Genomic DNA, 18,171 nt, shown 5'->3' on the forward strand with positions numbered 1-18,171 from the left:
TTTGCTTTTCATTCATTTTTCTTTTTCTTTAGGCCTTTTGCAGTACTGAAGTTTTTTTTCATGCGTGCTTTATTCTGAATGTGCACTACTGTAGTTGCTACTTGCTGTATACAATGCTGTAAATATTTATTGTGAAAACAAAATGTGTCTGTTGCAGTTGGTCTCATATTGTTTTTATGCACTTTGCAATAGAAAATGCAAAACACAAAAGACCCCATGCACAATCAATCAGTAGTGTTAACATTTTGACTGGCTGTGTTTATGATCCAAGAGCATTTTTTGGTTTTGGCCAAAGTTAAAATGGTTTTGAGGCGATTGTTTGATTTAGCCAGAAGTGTCGAGGTTTTGTGAATGTAGTTTGAAGATTTTGTTTGTGTTTACAGTTGTGAGAAAATGGGTGAACATTTCAAGAAATGTGTCTTAGCAACTGCGAAAAAACGAATTGCAAGTATTGGTACCCTTCTTCTAATAATCACCAACAACTGGAAATGCCATGGAAAAGTCTGGGAAATTCATTAAAATGCATGTCTTCTGGACATACTGTAAGCACCAGGGTGGAATTTGTTCACGACTAGTTTTACTACCTGTGCTAATGAAGACAGCATGACAGTACTGAGGAAGGAGATAAAAAGACAGAGAGAGAGAGAGTGCATCGCAGTATTGCAGAGCTGTTGTGTTCCTGGTACACTGGTGCTCAGCATGAGAATTTCTAATCAGCACACACCTAAACAAACAGGTCAACAGGGGTCTGGGCTGTGGAAACTGCCTGTGGGAAAATCAAACCTGTTTGCTTTTTAAAAATTAGGTTGCTGCTACTGGAATAGAATGATAAAAGTTATTAATTTGGATGTTGTTTATCATATGTCCAAAACTCTGTAACTCATTTTATGCCTACTTAATTCTATTTGGTGAAATTGGCCTCAATCAGCCACAAGAGGGAGCAGCTGTTATCTTTAACATCTCTTTGAATTAAATTGGCCATGGCCCACGGAATGTTGAACTGTGATTTGAATTGGAATGACAGGAAGAGGGATTTACTGAATTTTCTATCCAGTAATTGATATTGAATTGAATGAACTGCGTTGACTTTACTTAAATTCTTAAATTACTTAAATTCAAACACAAATTACAAATCTGCCTCAAGCATCATACCTCAACTCAGATTCAGGAATTAGAATTTAATATGCATCTAATTAAATTCTGAATGGCACACAATCTTACAAACATCATCTAAACTTCTATATTAAAAAATAAAATAAAACTTTTTACATTTGTTTAAAGTTGATTGGTTGTTTAGTGGTTGTGTTACAGCACAGACCAACATTACAGAGCTGTTTATATGTCAAATGAACCTGGGTTTCTTTGGTTTCACAGAAGAGACTTTTAAAAAGCAAGCATTCTTTAGTAAAAACAACAGCCATATCAGTTGCAGATGTGCTGGTCATTGCGAGAGGAGACCAGCGTCAGGGTGCCAAGATTAACAGGATAATGAAATATCAGCCTTGCATTTCTCCTCCTCAGGCAATTTGCAATAAACAGTTCCGCTCATGTCACTGCTTGATTTAGTCCTGTTTTCTTTTTTAAATGAGTGTAACAGTAGGCGGCTGTAAATTTGGCTGTACAGGGAACACAGAAGCTTAATGTGCTAGCCGAGCCTTCTTTAAAAGTTGTGCATGTGTTTCTATGCTGTTTCTCTGGATTTAATTTGGTAACATGAGCACGCAATATTGAGTCTTTGGATTGAGTTAATTTTGTCTGTATGGTGAAAGACTTACAATTGACATCAGCTGCAAAAATTCTCTTCTTTAATTATTGTGATAGAGAACTTCTGTGGCAATGCAATACTGATCTGTGGATACTGCATGGCTACATGTTCTTACATATGGTATTACTATGTCATGATGTTTATTCAACAAATAATAAACACTGCAAAAATCTCCCTGTTAGAATGGAAATAAAATGATATAGTGATGTTATATTTAAACCAACTGACAACATTTTCCAAAACACTCTTATATTCAAGATTTCTATGAAACAAAAATAAAGCCACACTGACAGTGAACATGCAGCTCCAAATAAAATTGCTCTGACCATATAGATAAAATTAGAACAAACTATCATAAATTACAACACACTAACACAGATGAATTTACTTATAAAATTCTTTGCACCACCAGTAATAATTATATTTTTTCCCCCCAAGCATTGGGCTGGTAACCATCAGGTTGCTGGTTCAATAACAGCAAGCTATGAGCTTTCCCCTATGGCCACTGCTTACTCCCTGTAATAAATGTATTACAAGTCACTTTAGATAAATGACAGCTTGTGTGAATCTCATGACACATCAATGGTTATGTGTGGGTCATATTTCACCCCAAAATTATAAGAAAGAAATAAAATAAAAACTTTTTGCTGAAAGCTGCACTTCGTAACTTTGTGCTCTCTAGCGACATCGGTGATTAAAACTTAAATTGCAAGCAATTTGCGGAAGAACACTTTGTGTGAGTTGTGTTTCGGCACTGCTCTTCTACGCTCATGAATCTCATGATTTGAGGTTACCTGTATTTGCCTATTAGTGATCATTACTGGAGATATTCAGATCCGGAGTCATAACGTGCTAATTTCTTGTTGATATTATGTTATACGATTAAACATTTAAACCCTAAATTTTACTTGCTTTGATAAAGATAAATGACACTAATATTTACATATTTTGAATGAATGAATGAATTGGACACTTATAGTGCTTTTCTGACACTAGACTCAAAGTGCATTTACATAGAGAACAGGGGACTCTCCTCAACCACCATATGATTATTCAAGTGTTTTATCTACAATGAATGTTTGTATTGTTCTACACGTATCAATTTAAGAGGTGAAACTCGTGATATGGCTGATACGGCTGATACGAGTTCAATGGAAGACTTTATTTTTTTATATTATATTGCACAACCTCAGTTGATAAAGCAAGTATAACCGTAATACTGCAATAGTATGTCTATGCAATGCAGACATAACACCGTAAAATAAAAATATAAAACAAGGACTTAATAATGATGGGGATTTTTATTTTATTATTTTCATGTTTACTTTATTAAACATGAAAATAATATGCAATATAAAAATTACAATAATATGTTTAATTAATCATTATAACAATAAAGTTATAATAGATAGTTGGTTACACAACAAATAAATTAATACGTACTTTGCTGTGCTATGACATCGGTACACAGCCGGTACTTCTTTCCTGTGTTTACTGACATGACGTGATGATGACACAAGGATTAATGACATAAGCCTGTGATTTCGCGCCAAATATGATCTGACAGCTCAAAATACAAATTAGATTTATAGGCTTACCTGAATCTGGGTAAGGTAAGGACATTGTTTGGAACACTGATTGTTTTGAGCTTTGGGCCAGTGCTAATCGTTAATCAAGTATGTGTTTTTATGTCTTGCAAACACAAACATTTGTTTTTCTGTGTTGTACTGGGTACTGTTGTTGTGACTTGAGCTGATTTAAATATCACCATGGTAAAGTTGCTAACATAGATGAGATTTTGTTTAAACTGTGAAAATGATTTGTGATAGTTGGAATAGGTTGAAAATCATAAACAAATTGCTATGTGCCATCATTTTCCAGCAAAAGTGGGTTTATATAATTATAGCTGTCATGGAGATACATTATAGTTCTATATTTCCAGCTATTATTGCTGGAAATATTTATACATTAATTAATTAATATTTTTAAATAATTCATATTTTATTAAAATAATATTTTGTATTTACTGACTATATCTTAGTTATTAAAATATTAAACACCTAATTAATGTTTTATTTATTTATTTAATGTTTAATGAAAAATCATATTTCTTTCTGACAAAAAAGTAATAAATTATTGCTAAAATAAAAGTTTGAAGTTTTTTGTGGTGGGGCCAGTGAAAATATTGGCAGGACCAGAGAGGTCTGTGCAAAATGTAAAAAAAAAATGGTCACCGGGAGGCGCTATTGCGTATTAAATGCGTGTAAATCGATGTGTGTGTGTGTGTGTGTGTGTGTGTGTGTGTGTGTGTGTGTGTATATATATATATATATATATATATATATATATATATATATATATATATATATATATATATATATAAGAAACAAGTTATTCATATCATATGATATAGCTCCTCTTTCTGAACAACTTTGCCTCAAGAACCAATGGTGTGAATCAAATCGTTCGTTAAATATTTGAGATTATTTAACGAAAATACTTTTTCGAACTAGTCCTAGGCCATTCGCCCGATCGGAACCAAACCAATGCAGAAAGATTCTCTGGAGTCCCATTATGAATATTATCAAAAAAATTTGAACTTTCGATTCATCATCGCAAAGGTACGGCAAAACGTACATAGGGGGTGTGGCCACTTTTACTAAAACGGTTATAACTCTTGAAAAGAATGAGATTTTATCACCAAATTTGGTACACATGTGTATGGGGTCATTCTAAGGACACACAAAATGCTATAATAATTACAAATATAAAATGGCTCTAACTATGGAACCGTTGGTCTGATCGACTTGAATATTTGCATGCAGTGTCTTTGTCCAATTTCCTTTGTCAAGTTCTATGAGGACAGTCGTATATCTTGAATACATGGCCGCCATCGACCAATCAACTTTTAGCAGCTATTTGAACAAGTCCTAGGCCGCTCACCCGATCAGAACCAAATCAGTGCAGAAAGGCTCTCTGGAGTCCCAGTCTTAATAATTATCAAAAAAAGTTTGAACTTTCGATGCACCGTTGCAACAGTATGCCAAAACGTACAAAGTGGGGGTGGCCACTTTTTCTTAAATGGTTAAAACTCTTGACGGAATGAGATATCATCACCAAATTTAAAACAAAAAAATTGGGTACCTCTGCCTCATGGTGGCGCTATAACAGTCAGAAATGTTAAAAAAATACCATATCTCTGTGGTACCTAACCTGATGTTTCTGAAAATTAGTTTCAAGTTTCAAGTTTATTTGTCATGTGCACAAAATGTCAGTGACAATTGTACATTGAATGCTTGTAGTGAGGCTCAGGTACACCACAGCTGTGCAATAATAAAAAGAAAAACCATCAGAAGATAAAGAGGAGAGGAAAGAGATTATTTACAAATACTAAATATGCAGAATATATTAGTACGTATGGTATGTATGCCTAGCTGTTAAGTAAAGTGCAGATCCTAACCCTAAACACTGGAATATGTGCAGGCCCAGTATATGAACAAGAGTGCAGAAGGTAGTAAAATAAATAGTAGCTGTAGTGTATAATAAATATGTTCAATATACAACGTATCTTGTCGCTATTCTTAGCGGCAGTAAAGTGGTAATAGAGCCCTTAGAAATTTTGCAACATGCACAAAAGTGACAGAAACATGTGATGAGATTGTCCAAAAGTGATCTTGAGCTCTCAGTGAGGTGGCCAGTGTGTGGGAGGTAGTGGAGTCATAAGTGAAAAAGTAGAAGGAGTAATGACTGGATTACAGATTATTCAGGATCCTGATGGCCAGCAGGTAGAAACTGTTCATCAGCCTGCTGGTTCTGGATTGAATACTGCGGTACCGTCTGCCTGATGGCAGTCTGGTAAACAGTCTGTGTAATGGGTGATTGCGGTCTGTGGTGATTTTGTGAGCCTTCCTTCAACATCATATATGGAAGATTTCCTGTAAAGCTGGGAGTTTTTTGCCAATAATGAGTTCAGCTGCTCTCACGACTCTCTGGAGGGCCTTGCAGTCGCGGAGGGAGCAACTGCCAAACCAGACAGACATGCACCCAGTCAGGATGCCCACTGATGTTGCATTTGTAAAAGTTGGTCAGGATTTTTTTTTTTTTTGGGGGGGGGGGGCTAAACTTCCTGAGCCTCTGCAGGAAGTAGCAGATTTCACTACTGTCTTAGTGTGAAGGAACCAGGTCAGGTCGTCTGTGAGGTGCACACCGAGGAACTTGATACTCCTAACTCTTTCCACAGCAGCCCCATCGATGTATAAGTGGGCATGGTCATCCTCCTGCAGCCTCCTGTAGTCCACTATCATCTCCTTAATTTTGCTGATGTTGAGGCAGAGGTTGCTGTTATTGCACCACTCTGATAGCGCTCTAACCTCATCTCTGTAGGCTGTCTCATCTCCATCTGTGATGAGGCCCAGGATGGTGGTGTCATCAGCAAACTTGAAAATGATACAGTGGCATGCAAAAGTTTGGGAACCCCTGATCAAAATTTCTGTTGCTGTGAATAGCTAAGCGAGCAAAAGATGGCCTGATTTCCAAAAGGCTTAAAGTTAAAGATGACACATTTCTTTAATATTTTAAGCAATTTTACTTTTTTATATTCATCTTTCACAATTTCAAAATAACAAAAAAGGAAAAGTGTATTAGTAACACCCCCTGGCAAGTATCACAGCTTGTAAAAGCTTTTTGTAGCCAGCTAAGTGTCTTTCAATTTTTGTTTGGGGAATTTTCGCCCATTCTTCCTTGCAAAAGGCTTCTAGTTCTGTGAGATTCTTGGGCTGTCTTGCATGCACTGCTCTTTTGAGGTTTATCCACGGATTTTCGATGATGTTTAGGTCGGGGGACTGTAAGGGCCATGGCAAAACCTTCAGCTTGCGCCTCTTGAGGTAGTCCATTGTGGATTTTGAGGTGTGTTTAGGATCATTATCCTGTTGTAAAAGCAATCCTCTTTTCATCTTCAGCTTTTTTACAGATGGTGTGATGTTTGCTTCCAGAATTTGCTGGTATTTAATTTAATCCATTCTTTCCTCTACCAGTGAAATGTTCCCCTGTGCCACTGGCATCAACACAAGCCCAAAGCATGATCGATCCACCCCCGTGCTTAACAGTTGGAGAGGTGTTCTTTTCATGAAATTTTGCACCCTTTTTTCTCCAAACATACCTTTGCTCATTGCGGCCAAAAAGTTATATTTTAACTTCATCAGTCCACAGGACTTGTTTCCAAAATGCATCAGGCTTGTTTAGATGTTCATTTGCAAACTTCTGACGCTGAAATTTGTGGTGAGGATGCAGGAAAGGTTTTCTTCTCATGACTCTTCCATGAAGGTCATATTTGTGCAGGTGTCACTGCACAGTAGAACAGTGCACCAATACTCCAGAGTCTGCTAAATCTTCCTTAAGGTCTTTTGCAGTCAGACAGGGGTTTTGATTTGCCTGTCTAACAATCCTATGAGGAGTTCTCTCTGAAAGTTTTCTGGTCTTCCATTCCTGTTAACTGCCATTTCCTAATTACATTATGAACTGAGGAAACTACTACCTGAAAATGCTTTGCTATCTTCTTATAGCCTTCTCCTGCTTTGTGGGCATCAATTATTTAAATTTTCAGAGTGCTAGGCAGCTGCTTAGAGGAGCCCATGGCTGCTGATTGTTGGGACAAGATTTGAGGAGTCAGAGTATGTATAAAGCTTTGAAATTTGCATCACCTGGCCTTTCCAAACGATGATTGTGAACAAGCCATAACCCTAACAAGCTAATTAAGGTCTGAGAACTTGGTAAAAGTTATCTGGGAGCTCAAATCTCTTGGGGTGTCCAAACTTTTGCATGGTGCTCTTTCCTTTTTTCACTCTAAAATTGTACAAAATAAAAATAATACACTAATATTGCTTAAAATGTTGAAAAGAATGTTTCATCTTTAACTTTATGCCTTTTGGAGATCAGTTCATCTTCTACTCAATTAACTATTCACAGCAGCAGAAATTTTGACCAGGGGTGCCCAAACTTTTGCATGCCACTGTATTGGAGCTGTGCTTGGTGACAAAGTTGTGAATGATCAGGGAGTAAAGGAGGGGGCTGAGAACACATCTCTGTGGAGCTCTTGGGTTCAGAGACAGTGTGCAGGAGATCCGGTCAACAGTTTTCACCACTTGGGGTCTGCTCGTCAGAAAGTCCAAAATCCAACTGCATGGATGAGTGTTCAATCCTAAATCCTTGAGCTTTACAATAAGATAGGCTGGAATGATGGTGTTAAAGGCAGAGCTGTAGTCGATGAACAGCATTCTCATGTAAGTGTTTTTCTTATCCAGGTGTGTGAGAGCACTGTGCATCGCCAGAACAATGGCATAGTCCGTCGATCTGTTTTTGCGGTATGCAAATTGGAGAGGGTCCATGGTGGCCGGAAGGGAGTAACAGATGTTGTTTTTGACAAGCCATTCAAAGCACTTCAAGATTGTAGAGGTCAGAGGCACAGGGCAGTAGTCATTCAGACATCTGGCTGCAGACATCTTTGGGACAGGGACAATGGTGGTCTTTTTGAAGCATGTGGGAATCACAGACAGTTTTAGAGTGAGATTAAAGATATCTGTGAAAACCTCCGCTAGCTGGCTGGCTCATGCTTTGATGACACGACCATGGACACCATCAGGACCTGACGCCTTACGTGGTTTTACCGTCATGAATGATTTAATCACAACAGGCACAGAGATGGTTAGTGCACAGCTGTTGAAGTCCACTGGTAGTTTCACTGCGGGTAAGGTGTTGCTTGCCCCAAACCGAGCATAGAATGTGTTCAGCTCATCGGGTAGTGAGGCAAATAGTCCCCCATCGCAGATTTTCCCACCTTTGTAGTCTGTGATAGAGTGCAAACCATTCCACATGTGCTTGAGGTTAGATCCTTGATAGTTCAACTCAACCTGGTCTCTGTAGCATCTCTTTGCAGTCCTGATGGCCTTCTGAATGTCGTACCTGACTTTCCTGTATACCACCAGGTCCCTGGAGTTGTAGGTTGAAGTTCAAGCTCTAAGTTTGGCCCTGACCTCAGCATTAACCCAGGGTTTCTGGTTCAGGAAGGATTTGATACAGATTTCTGGAACAATGTTTTCAGTGCACTTAGTGATGTAATCAGTGATAGAGTTTGTGTATTCATTAATGTCTGCGTCTGCCTCATACTGGAAAATTTGCCAATCTGTGGATTGGAAACAGTCCTGAAGTGTGAAGATAGCCTCCTCACTCCGCTGATAGATTGTCCTGAGAACCATTTTTTTCTGTTTGAGTTTTTGTTTGTATGCAGGCAGAAGAAGGATAGAGGTGTGATCAGCTTTTCCGAAGGCAGGGCGGGGGAGGGGTTTGTAGCTGTCTGTGAGTGCAGTGTAGCAGTGATCCAGTGTCTGCTCAGCTCGAGTGGGAAAAATAATGTGCTAGATGTATTTGGCTAGGACCTTTCTCAGATTTGCCCTGTTAATATCCCCAACAACAATAAAAACAGGTTCTGGATGCGAGTACTCTAGACCATTAATAGTCTCATACAAAATGTACAATGAACAAACTTTGTCTGCCTGAGGTGGGATGTAAGTCACTGTTAGAATGACCGAACTGAATTTGTGGGGGAGGAAAAAAGGTTGGACTTTAACTGTAATGAACTCGATGTCAGGAGAGTAGTGTTTAGCAACAACTGAAACATCCATTCCTCAATGAGAGTTCACCAAAACGCAAACCCCACCGCCTCTGCGCTTATCAGAGTCTGTTGTTCTGTCCTGGCGGTGAATGGTGAAACTGGGCAGAGTAACAGTAGCATCCAGCCATGTATCAGCGAAAGCTAAAACACAGCAGTTCCTGATGTCCCATTGGAACTTAATCCAAGCGTTAAGTTAATCAATTTTGTTGACCAGCGACTGGACATTTGCAAGTAGAATACTCGGAAGAGGGGGATTGAAGCACCTTTTCCGAGTTCTGCACAGAATCCCGGCACGTCTGCATCTTTTGTGCTTCTTCCTCCTACGCCGACGCGAGTGTAAACAAAGAGGCAGATGCACAGCGAAGGGGCTGCTACCGCTCGTACTCGTGTGTGAATCACTCTCAAAGTCCGTTTTGAGCGATGATCTGATGTCTATTAGTGTTTGCCGATCATACTGTATGATCGAGGAAGAGACAATTGCAAACAGACTTTGATATAAAATAATAGAACACAAAAAGCTGTAGAGTTTGCCCGGAGCTCTTACCAGTGCAGCCATCTTGTGACGCACCAACAACATGAAAAATTAAGGCACTTTATCATTGTTTTAGTTGCAAACAGACTGTCTAATTAATAACTAAAATCTGTTACATATTTACTTAAAGGACCTTAAAGGCTTGAACCCCATTAATTGCTGCTTGCAGCAATATTATAAAATATTATTGATATTTATTTAAATGATCATGTTATTTTATATGATTATATTTGAAATATAATATTTGTATATTATATTTAATAACTATGCATTAAATAAGAATATATTAAATTACTGTATATTATTTAAATTGTAAAGTATTCATAAATACTTTTTTAACCATTTAAATTATTAATAAATAAAATAATAAAATAAATAAAAATTATAAAATGTTAAAATAAGAATATTCTAATTCTCTTCTGTATAAGTGAAACTTCTTTATTACAATATTATTTATTAAAATACTATATTACAGTAATGTGAATCACCATTAAAGGGGTCATGATGTGAGCAATCAAATTTTCCTTCATAATTAAACAAATAAGAGGTCATTATCCTATAAAAACATACTGTAAGTTTCAGAACTCAAAACTTCCTCCTCACTGCAAAAAGAGCATTTGCTGAAACCAAGCTGCCAAAATGACTCGTTCTCTACTTCCTCAGTAGACATTTGCATCTGACCGCCTCCACAACAACACATGAATGCCTACTTTACCTTATCACTTCAGTAGCCCCGCCCAGAAGCGGTGAGCAGTGAGATGGCAAGAAGAGAACAGGTCAGTCAAGAGCAGAGTGGGCGTTTACCATCAAGTCTTAAAGGAGAAGTAGCACCAAAACCGAGCGTTTCTGACAGAGGATCAGAATGCGGGTGAAAAATGACCATGTTTTACATATATATGACTGTTTATTGTGCAAAAACTTTACTAATAAGTGAACCTTAAGAGACATATTAAAATAATAAAAAAAGACATATCATGACCCCTTAAAAGGGATAGTTCACCCAAAAATGAAAATTGTCTCATCATTTACTCACCCTCATGCCATCCCAGATGTGTATGACTTTCTTTCATCTGCAGAACACAAATGAAGATTTTTAGAAGAATGTTTACTTTCGGTTGCTCTCCAATGCGCAACCATGAGAGGAATCAGTTTCTGCTGCCTCCCGATGACATAAGTGCCAACGAATTGGAGAGCGTATGGGCCTACAGAGCTGAATTATTCTCCTAAAAAAACATTATAAGAAAGACATACACATCTGGGATGGCATGAGGGTAAGTAAATTATGAGATAATTTTCATTTTTAGGTGAACTGACCCTTTAAGAATAATGGAAAATGTCTCCATGAATTATGGTAATGAGAATTTGAATATAATAATGATAATTAAGTCACAATAAAAAAAGTAAAAAATTTAAAACAAAATAAAACAAAATAATTTATATATATATATATATTCGGAGAGGTGCTGTCTGAAATCCACATCATCAGCACAAATGTGGCCACTAAAAAAAACAATTATCTTCTATCTCCTCCCATTGGGACCGCAGATACAGTTTATATATTTAGCTTAACTGGGCTTTTAAAGCAAACAGCTGTTTGGAATAACAGCAGATAGAATGACACAGACATCTGTCGGACATTTTGTTTAGCTGAGCACAAACATAAGCTCAACGCAAATGTTAGTTATTTTAATTCATAAAATTATTTAATTATTTATTGCCTGGTGATGTCACTCATCACAAATATCTGCCAAACATGCTGCAAAACATGCTTTCCACTCATTATTTTCATATGCAAATTAACTTTTAGATTTGCGCAAATCATTGCTAGAAGTTTACAGCTCTACACCGGTAATGGTGTACCTGCAGCAAACCTTTGGTAACAATGGACAATTTCCCATTACTGGCAAACACTTCTATGGCAAACTTGTGCCAACAATAAAGAGTTTGACACAAAGGTAATTTATATTTCATATTCTTTTTTTTTTCCATAAGAATTTCATAAAATCTTTTATAAAAGAGTTGTAAGCCATGAACCAAACCAACCAGCTAATCTGGGGTGCATTTCCCAAACAACAACCTAACTCACTGCTTATCCACCATAGTGCGATGCATTGTTGGAGGAAATAACTAGCTTGTCTCAACTGTTTCCTGAAACCGTAGTAACTATGTTGCACATCCATCGTTCAAACCATGTTGGTTCAACATTAATGACGTTATGCAGGGGGTGGAGTAATAACTTCCTCAAGTATCAAATTATAATAGCTCATTTACACGTACACCACAAAACTGTTTAATGCGAGAAAGCTCATGAAGACAGGAAAGCTGCATGCACTGTGTAATGCGACAGATACATACGCTGCAATAGATGGTTTTCCTGAAGCACTTGAGCACATGTGCACATGCGCACTCTTCAAAAACATGTAAATGCCACGTATGCGTTAACATTAAAGCTGTGTTCTCTGACAGAAACAATGTGTGATAAAGCACTTTCTCTGAACAACCTTTTATCCCTTAAACGGCTGCATTTGAGTTTATGTGATGTTGCAGAACCACTTTCTGCAAAACCCTGGAATAAGTCATTTTATTAAATGCATGTAAACATGGTCAAAGTGTTGACAGAATGAAAGATATATATAGAATGAAAGATATAAGAGCCTCAGCGAAGTCAAATGATGTCCACACAGCAAATTAACAAGGAACTATGATTCTTCTGACCACAGGTAAAGAGCTGTTTTGGGAAACACAAAATTGTTGAACTATGTTGGTAACGCTTGAACTTGTTGGTAATGCTTGACCATAGTTGGTTAAGGATGCTTTTGGGAAACGCAAACCTGATCAGTTTACTCTAGAATGCTTGAAGCTTCTTTATCCATAACTGAGATGCTGCATCAATAGCTGATGCTATGGGAGTGCCTCTCAGAAGTAATGATCTCTAAAACCCTAATCAATCACAGCAGTTACATATTGATAGGTGCCAATTGTTACTCCGCCATTGTGCATGCATATTGCATGCATAAAAGTAAGGGCAAAACTCCACATCATCAGAATTTTGTGACAGACTGAAAAATCTCTGTGCATCTCTCGATCCTTTAACTGTGTGAAATCAGTTGTGAGGCAAAGCTATGCAGCGACTTGTTCACTCCTTTCACAGAACCAAGGTTACATCAGTAACCGAGACGTTCAAGTTGGTCACTTCGACGCTATGTCAGTGACAATGCCTACTAGCCAAAAGGGTAGTAGAAAGCACTGAAATAACCTACCCTTCATACTGAAAAATAGGAAGAAAGAGGGACAAGAAATAAGCCATTTATGGTGATAGTATAACAATGACACTAGCCATTCCGGGTAGTGGAACATTGCATGAATAGCTCTGCTTCACACATAGTGGGAGGACAATAGACAGAAATGGTCCTAGACCAGAAAGTGATACATTGGTACTAGCCTATAGGGTACTGGACCAATAAAAATACTTCTCCTCGCAACGTAGTGCAGACGAGAGAGGATGACATGGTTAAAACCAGTCTGTCAACATAAGCAGTGACACAAGCCATCTTGGGTAGTGAGACATTGCAGAAAGCTCTACTTAGCACACAGTGCGAAGGGAAGATATAAAAACGGTCATAGACTGTGAATGTAGTACCATGACACTAACCAAATGGAAACGTCCAAGTTATAAAACCTAAAAGGTGTTAGGGGAAGCCCAGCCTGCAACCAGAAAAAATTTCCTCTAAGGACACACCCTTTGCCCATGCCCAGGAGGAAGCCATGCTCCTGGTAGAATAAGCCGTAACACCAATGCGACACTGTATGCCTTGCGATTCATAAGCGAGCGCAATGGCCTCCAGAATCCAGTGGGAAATTCTCTGCTTGGACTCAATGCTTAATGCTCTCATATGGCAACACATAAGCAGTCTCTTAACCTCATTGACTTAAAAGGAGAAGGAAAGAATGATTGCAGGGTAACAACCTGAGCCCTAAAGGGGGTGACCAGCACTTTGGGCACATAACCCTCTCTGAGCTTAATAATGGCTTTTGATAGGTGTGGTCCCATCTCTAAACAAGAGTCTTTGACCGATCTCCAACATGTTTGACTGAAGCCAAAGCGATCAGCCAAAGCGATAAAGAGAGTAAGCTTACCGCCTCTAGTGGCTCAAAACTAGCTGGAACTGTTGCAACGGTAGGGCTAGCCCCGGCTTGAACTTGTCTAGTACCTGAGTATAGACTGAGTCTCATTAGTGCCTTAAATCTCAGTTTTCACATGGCAGTCTTCTGGCATAGCATCAACAACAGTAAAAAGTGTTACAGAGTAGTTCCTGTATTCCTATGTTACAGAGGAGATGTCACTTTCTCTTTACTGGCTCATACGGTGGGGAAAGCGAGAAGTGAATTCCTGACAAATTTAGCCAGGGGTGTCACTCAACAGACACCAGGCCGCGCAAAGACCTGCCAATTTCCTGGGCAGAGATATTGGTGGCCGGAAAGCCAATTTCGTGGTGCAGGGCTTTAACAAGCAGCACAAATGGCTGTAGTGCCATAGAGTCTCAGAGGCCACTTTATCCTGTTTCCCTGCCCGCAGGAAGAAATTGTTGTAAGTGCTTCATCTGAGTCATGTTAATTTCTTATTAATGAAAACCCTAGCAACAAATGATAATAATCGCCGATAGCAGTGCATCTGAGTGAGCCACATATCACCACTGGCAAACTGAACAGGCAAAGCTTGAGAAGGAGAGACACATGGCTCAAGCCAGCAAAAAAAATCTTCAAAATCTCCTTGCTCTTTAACCCCGGCCTTGCTAGACATAGTGAGGGAGGGAGATTGGCATCAGCTTTCTCAGAAAGAAAGCCAAAATGAAGGCATTTTGAGTATCATGCACTCGTAATGAACACAATCAAACTCAGTGTGTGCTGTGTCAGTGTGGACTCAATTCAGCTGATAAACAGCGCTTGTTTTGCCTGAGAGGAATAATTGGCAGCAATATACAGTAACATTCCTTTCATCATTATCTCCACCTAAAGTGATTGTATCATACGCACCAAGTGGGGCACAGATCATCATGGCTGTATTGGACAGGCGAAGCCGCTTGAAATGGAGAAGAAGGGATATGATAGACTCTCCATGCTCTGTAGTCCATCCTCTCTTGCCTTCCTTGTGCGGTCCCTTGGGAGCCGAAGAAAGAATATGGTGGAAGAAAAGAGAAATGGCTTCAGCTTTCAGAATGAAAGCAAGCCGAGATAAAATCATCTTGAGTTTCATGCATTCACAGTGAACACAATCAGTCTCACAGAGTGCTGCTTATAACACAGTCCTTGTGCCTGTCAAACAGAGGGATATAGCACTTGTTTTCATGTGCTTGTTGAAATATTTGCCAAATGCAGTCTTTAAAAATTTTAATGTCATTAAGCAAACAGCTTTTAGTTTCTTTTCACTGAAAGAAAAACACAAACCAACAGAATCCAATCAATTTAAAATACGGAAGTGTTTCAATGGCTCGGTGTTGCAGAGGATCCAAGGATGCAGATCCAAATGACAATACGCATTGATTTGGGCTCCAGAGCATGAGAGATGTTTCTGCCACCCTGAAGAGGAAATTTGTGATTATGTGGCATTGTGCTCCAGCTTATATGCATGTGATAACAAGCGCCACCTGCCAACATGTAATTGCCATGACTGAATGGGGTTTCAGAGATTGGTACTCATGAGAGTAGCTCCCATAGCATCAGCTACTGACACAGTGCCTAAGTGACCGACTTGAAAGGAAACCAAAATTATTTTATATTTTCCTACGTATTCATATCATCTGCTTATGCACAACCTTTTCTAATTTTGATGCCACATTGGCATATAATGGAGTTATTTTGGCTATTTTCAAATCAGATGGTACACTACCATTTTTAAGTGACAGATTCACAATGTTATAGTCAAGACAATTATGTCTGCAGCATCTCATAAAAACCTAGCTGGAATGTTACCTAGATCGGTTGCCTCAGACATTTTTTATTTTTTTTTTCATCATAGTAATATCTTCTACTGTAACTTTGATGAAATAAAAGGAATCTGGTAGCATTTATTGACTTAAATAGAACTTCTCTACAAAATCAATCCCATCATTTCCTGTACTTGGAGGAAGCTTATACTAACATTTTAGCAATGGATGAGAAAAGTGTATTTTATTTGTTAGCAATTTTGCTTTTATCAAATTATTTTTCTCCAACAAGATTTATGCCTGTTTTTGATGAACCAGGTTTAGATTTAACACCATCCACAGTGACTTTGGATCCTCCTTGTTTACTTTAGATGCTCAGTAATAAATATACTTTTTGCATCACTGATATTTTTCTGAACTAAATTTCAGAGTGTTTTAAACTGATCAGAATCAACTAAATTCTTAGTTAAAATCTACTTAGTATACTTTTTATTGCTTTTATTTCTATTGTTTCTGATTTATGCAAGGACTGGATCTTTGCTTAGATCTTGACTTTGTTCACTACAGCAAGAAATAAATGTTTAAAGTTCACCCCAGTATCATCAGCTGATGAGGTGTTTGCTATATATTTTCCCATCTGACTCTATTTAGGTGATCTTTAAATATTTAATCATTAGAATTTTTGAGTAGTCTTGTCTTAACTGCTTTATGACTACTGTAATTTTGCCCAACTATTTTCTTGTACAGAAAATAATAAAATGATCACTGACACCATATTCAATCTCTTATCTGAGAAATATTTTCAGACACCAAAATATTATACTTTCGCCACTGTCCCAAATCCTAGTGGGATTTTTAATGAGCTAAGTTAAATTAAATGTTTAACATAATCTCCTTAGAGCATTACAATTTCCCCCTGATCTTTTACTAACAGCAGTATTAAACTCCCCCATAAAAATACATTCCTTTTTCAAAGTACCATTATAACTGTTCAAGACATACTCAAGCCCCTCAAGTTTTGATTTGGTGGTTGATAACACACCCCAGACAGAATAAGCTTTGTTATGGGAAGTGCAACATCGAGAAATATGGAAAAAAGTTGATGTCAAACACATTAAAATTAATGTTGGTTCTTATAAAAACATAAACAACTCCAGCTTTACTGTTGTGATCCACTAAGCAATAATACAGAGTATTGTTAGGTGGTTGCTTGGGTGTTACTCACTGTCCCAAGTTAAAAGAGTCCACCCCCAAGACTTCATGATATTCTGGTTCCTAGATATGACCCAGGTCCCTCCTTTAATCTGTTCACCAGTGTAAGTCCAATAACTTAGAAAGTAACAGCATAGCTCTGGCCAATAAGCTATGCAATTTGATATATCATTCATGTCTGCACCACAAATGGTGTGAGAAGAGTTACTTACAGTTGAATGTTACATTTGAAACTCCTTACCCTAAGTGTGAGCAATAATAGTGACGCTTGTCTTAGCATACACTAGCCTACTAATTAAAAATTGTATACAATTTTAGAAATGGCTACTAAATAAGGATCTGTGATCAGAATTGTGCTGCAAAGATTCATTAAGTTCTATAATTCTATGATATTTGTTTATCCAATTCTTATGGCTTGTTAAATCATGCTCATTAAACAGAATGAGCTTTTAGCACATTATTCTTTTAAATTGCATATCAATTCACAAGTAAAACATATATATATATATATAAAGCAAACTAGAAGGGTCCTACCTGAAGCAGTAGATAAGAAAATAAAAGTTTCAGAGTCTGAACCAAAGAGCTGGAACTGTAGACGAGTGCCCTTTCCTGAACTAGAAGAACAAGACGCACAAAAAGCTTACACAAACACAAACACACACACATCAGCACACACAAACACAAACCACCCCCCATTGGTGAAAACACATCTAATGTATCTAATGTTCCACAATATGTGGCTGTTAAGACCACCCCCAGCACACACCCACTCAACAAAACACCCCTCCCATCTGAATGGCACTGCCTCTCCTCCATCTCACACTCAGTGGTCACTTATGCCATGTTGTCATCCCATCCACTCAACTGTGCAAAATCAAATAGACTAGGGCGCTAATACGTTATTTTGCTGTGATTAATTATGTATATAAAAAAATAACGCTTTAAAAAAATCTATGCAATTAATCATGCACCCTGACCTGTATGTAAATTCTGCAATAAAAGTACATATTTTCCAACCATTAGAGCAATTCAAGTTTACATGTAATTTTGTGTTTTTATGAACTGCGTCAGC

The 18,171-nt window shown here is 37.9% G+C and overlaps 1 protein-coding gene across 2 annotated transcripts in view; it reads right to left on the bottom strand.

Annotated features, from left to right (window-relative positions):
- Positions 1-17,759, bottom strand: part of LOC127434259 (type-1 angiotensin II receptor A-like) — a 30,697-nt gene extending 12,938 nt beyond the window's left edge. The window contains exons 1-2 of one of the 2 annotated variants that reach the window (XM_051686860.1): positions 17,634-17,759; positions 14,998-15,121 (exon numbers count right to left, since the gene is read on the bottom strand). The gene's annotated coding sequence lies outside the window, so the exon portion shown is untranslated. The remainder of the gene's footprint in view (positions 1-14,997; positions 15,122-17,633) is intronic. The other variant, XM_051686859.1, reaches the window with a different exon arrangement.
- Positions 17,760-18,171: the final 412 nt, after the last annotated feature.

Source organism: Myxocyprinus asiaticus, chromosome 44 (assembly GCF_019703515.2).
Source record: "Myxocyprinus asiaticus isolate MX2 ecotype Aquarium Trade chromosome 44, UBuf_Myxa_2, whole genome shotgun sequence".
NCBI classification, from domain to species: Eukaryota; Metazoa; Chordata; class Actinopteri; order Cypriniformes; family Catostomidae; genus Myxocyprinus; species Myxocyprinus asiaticus.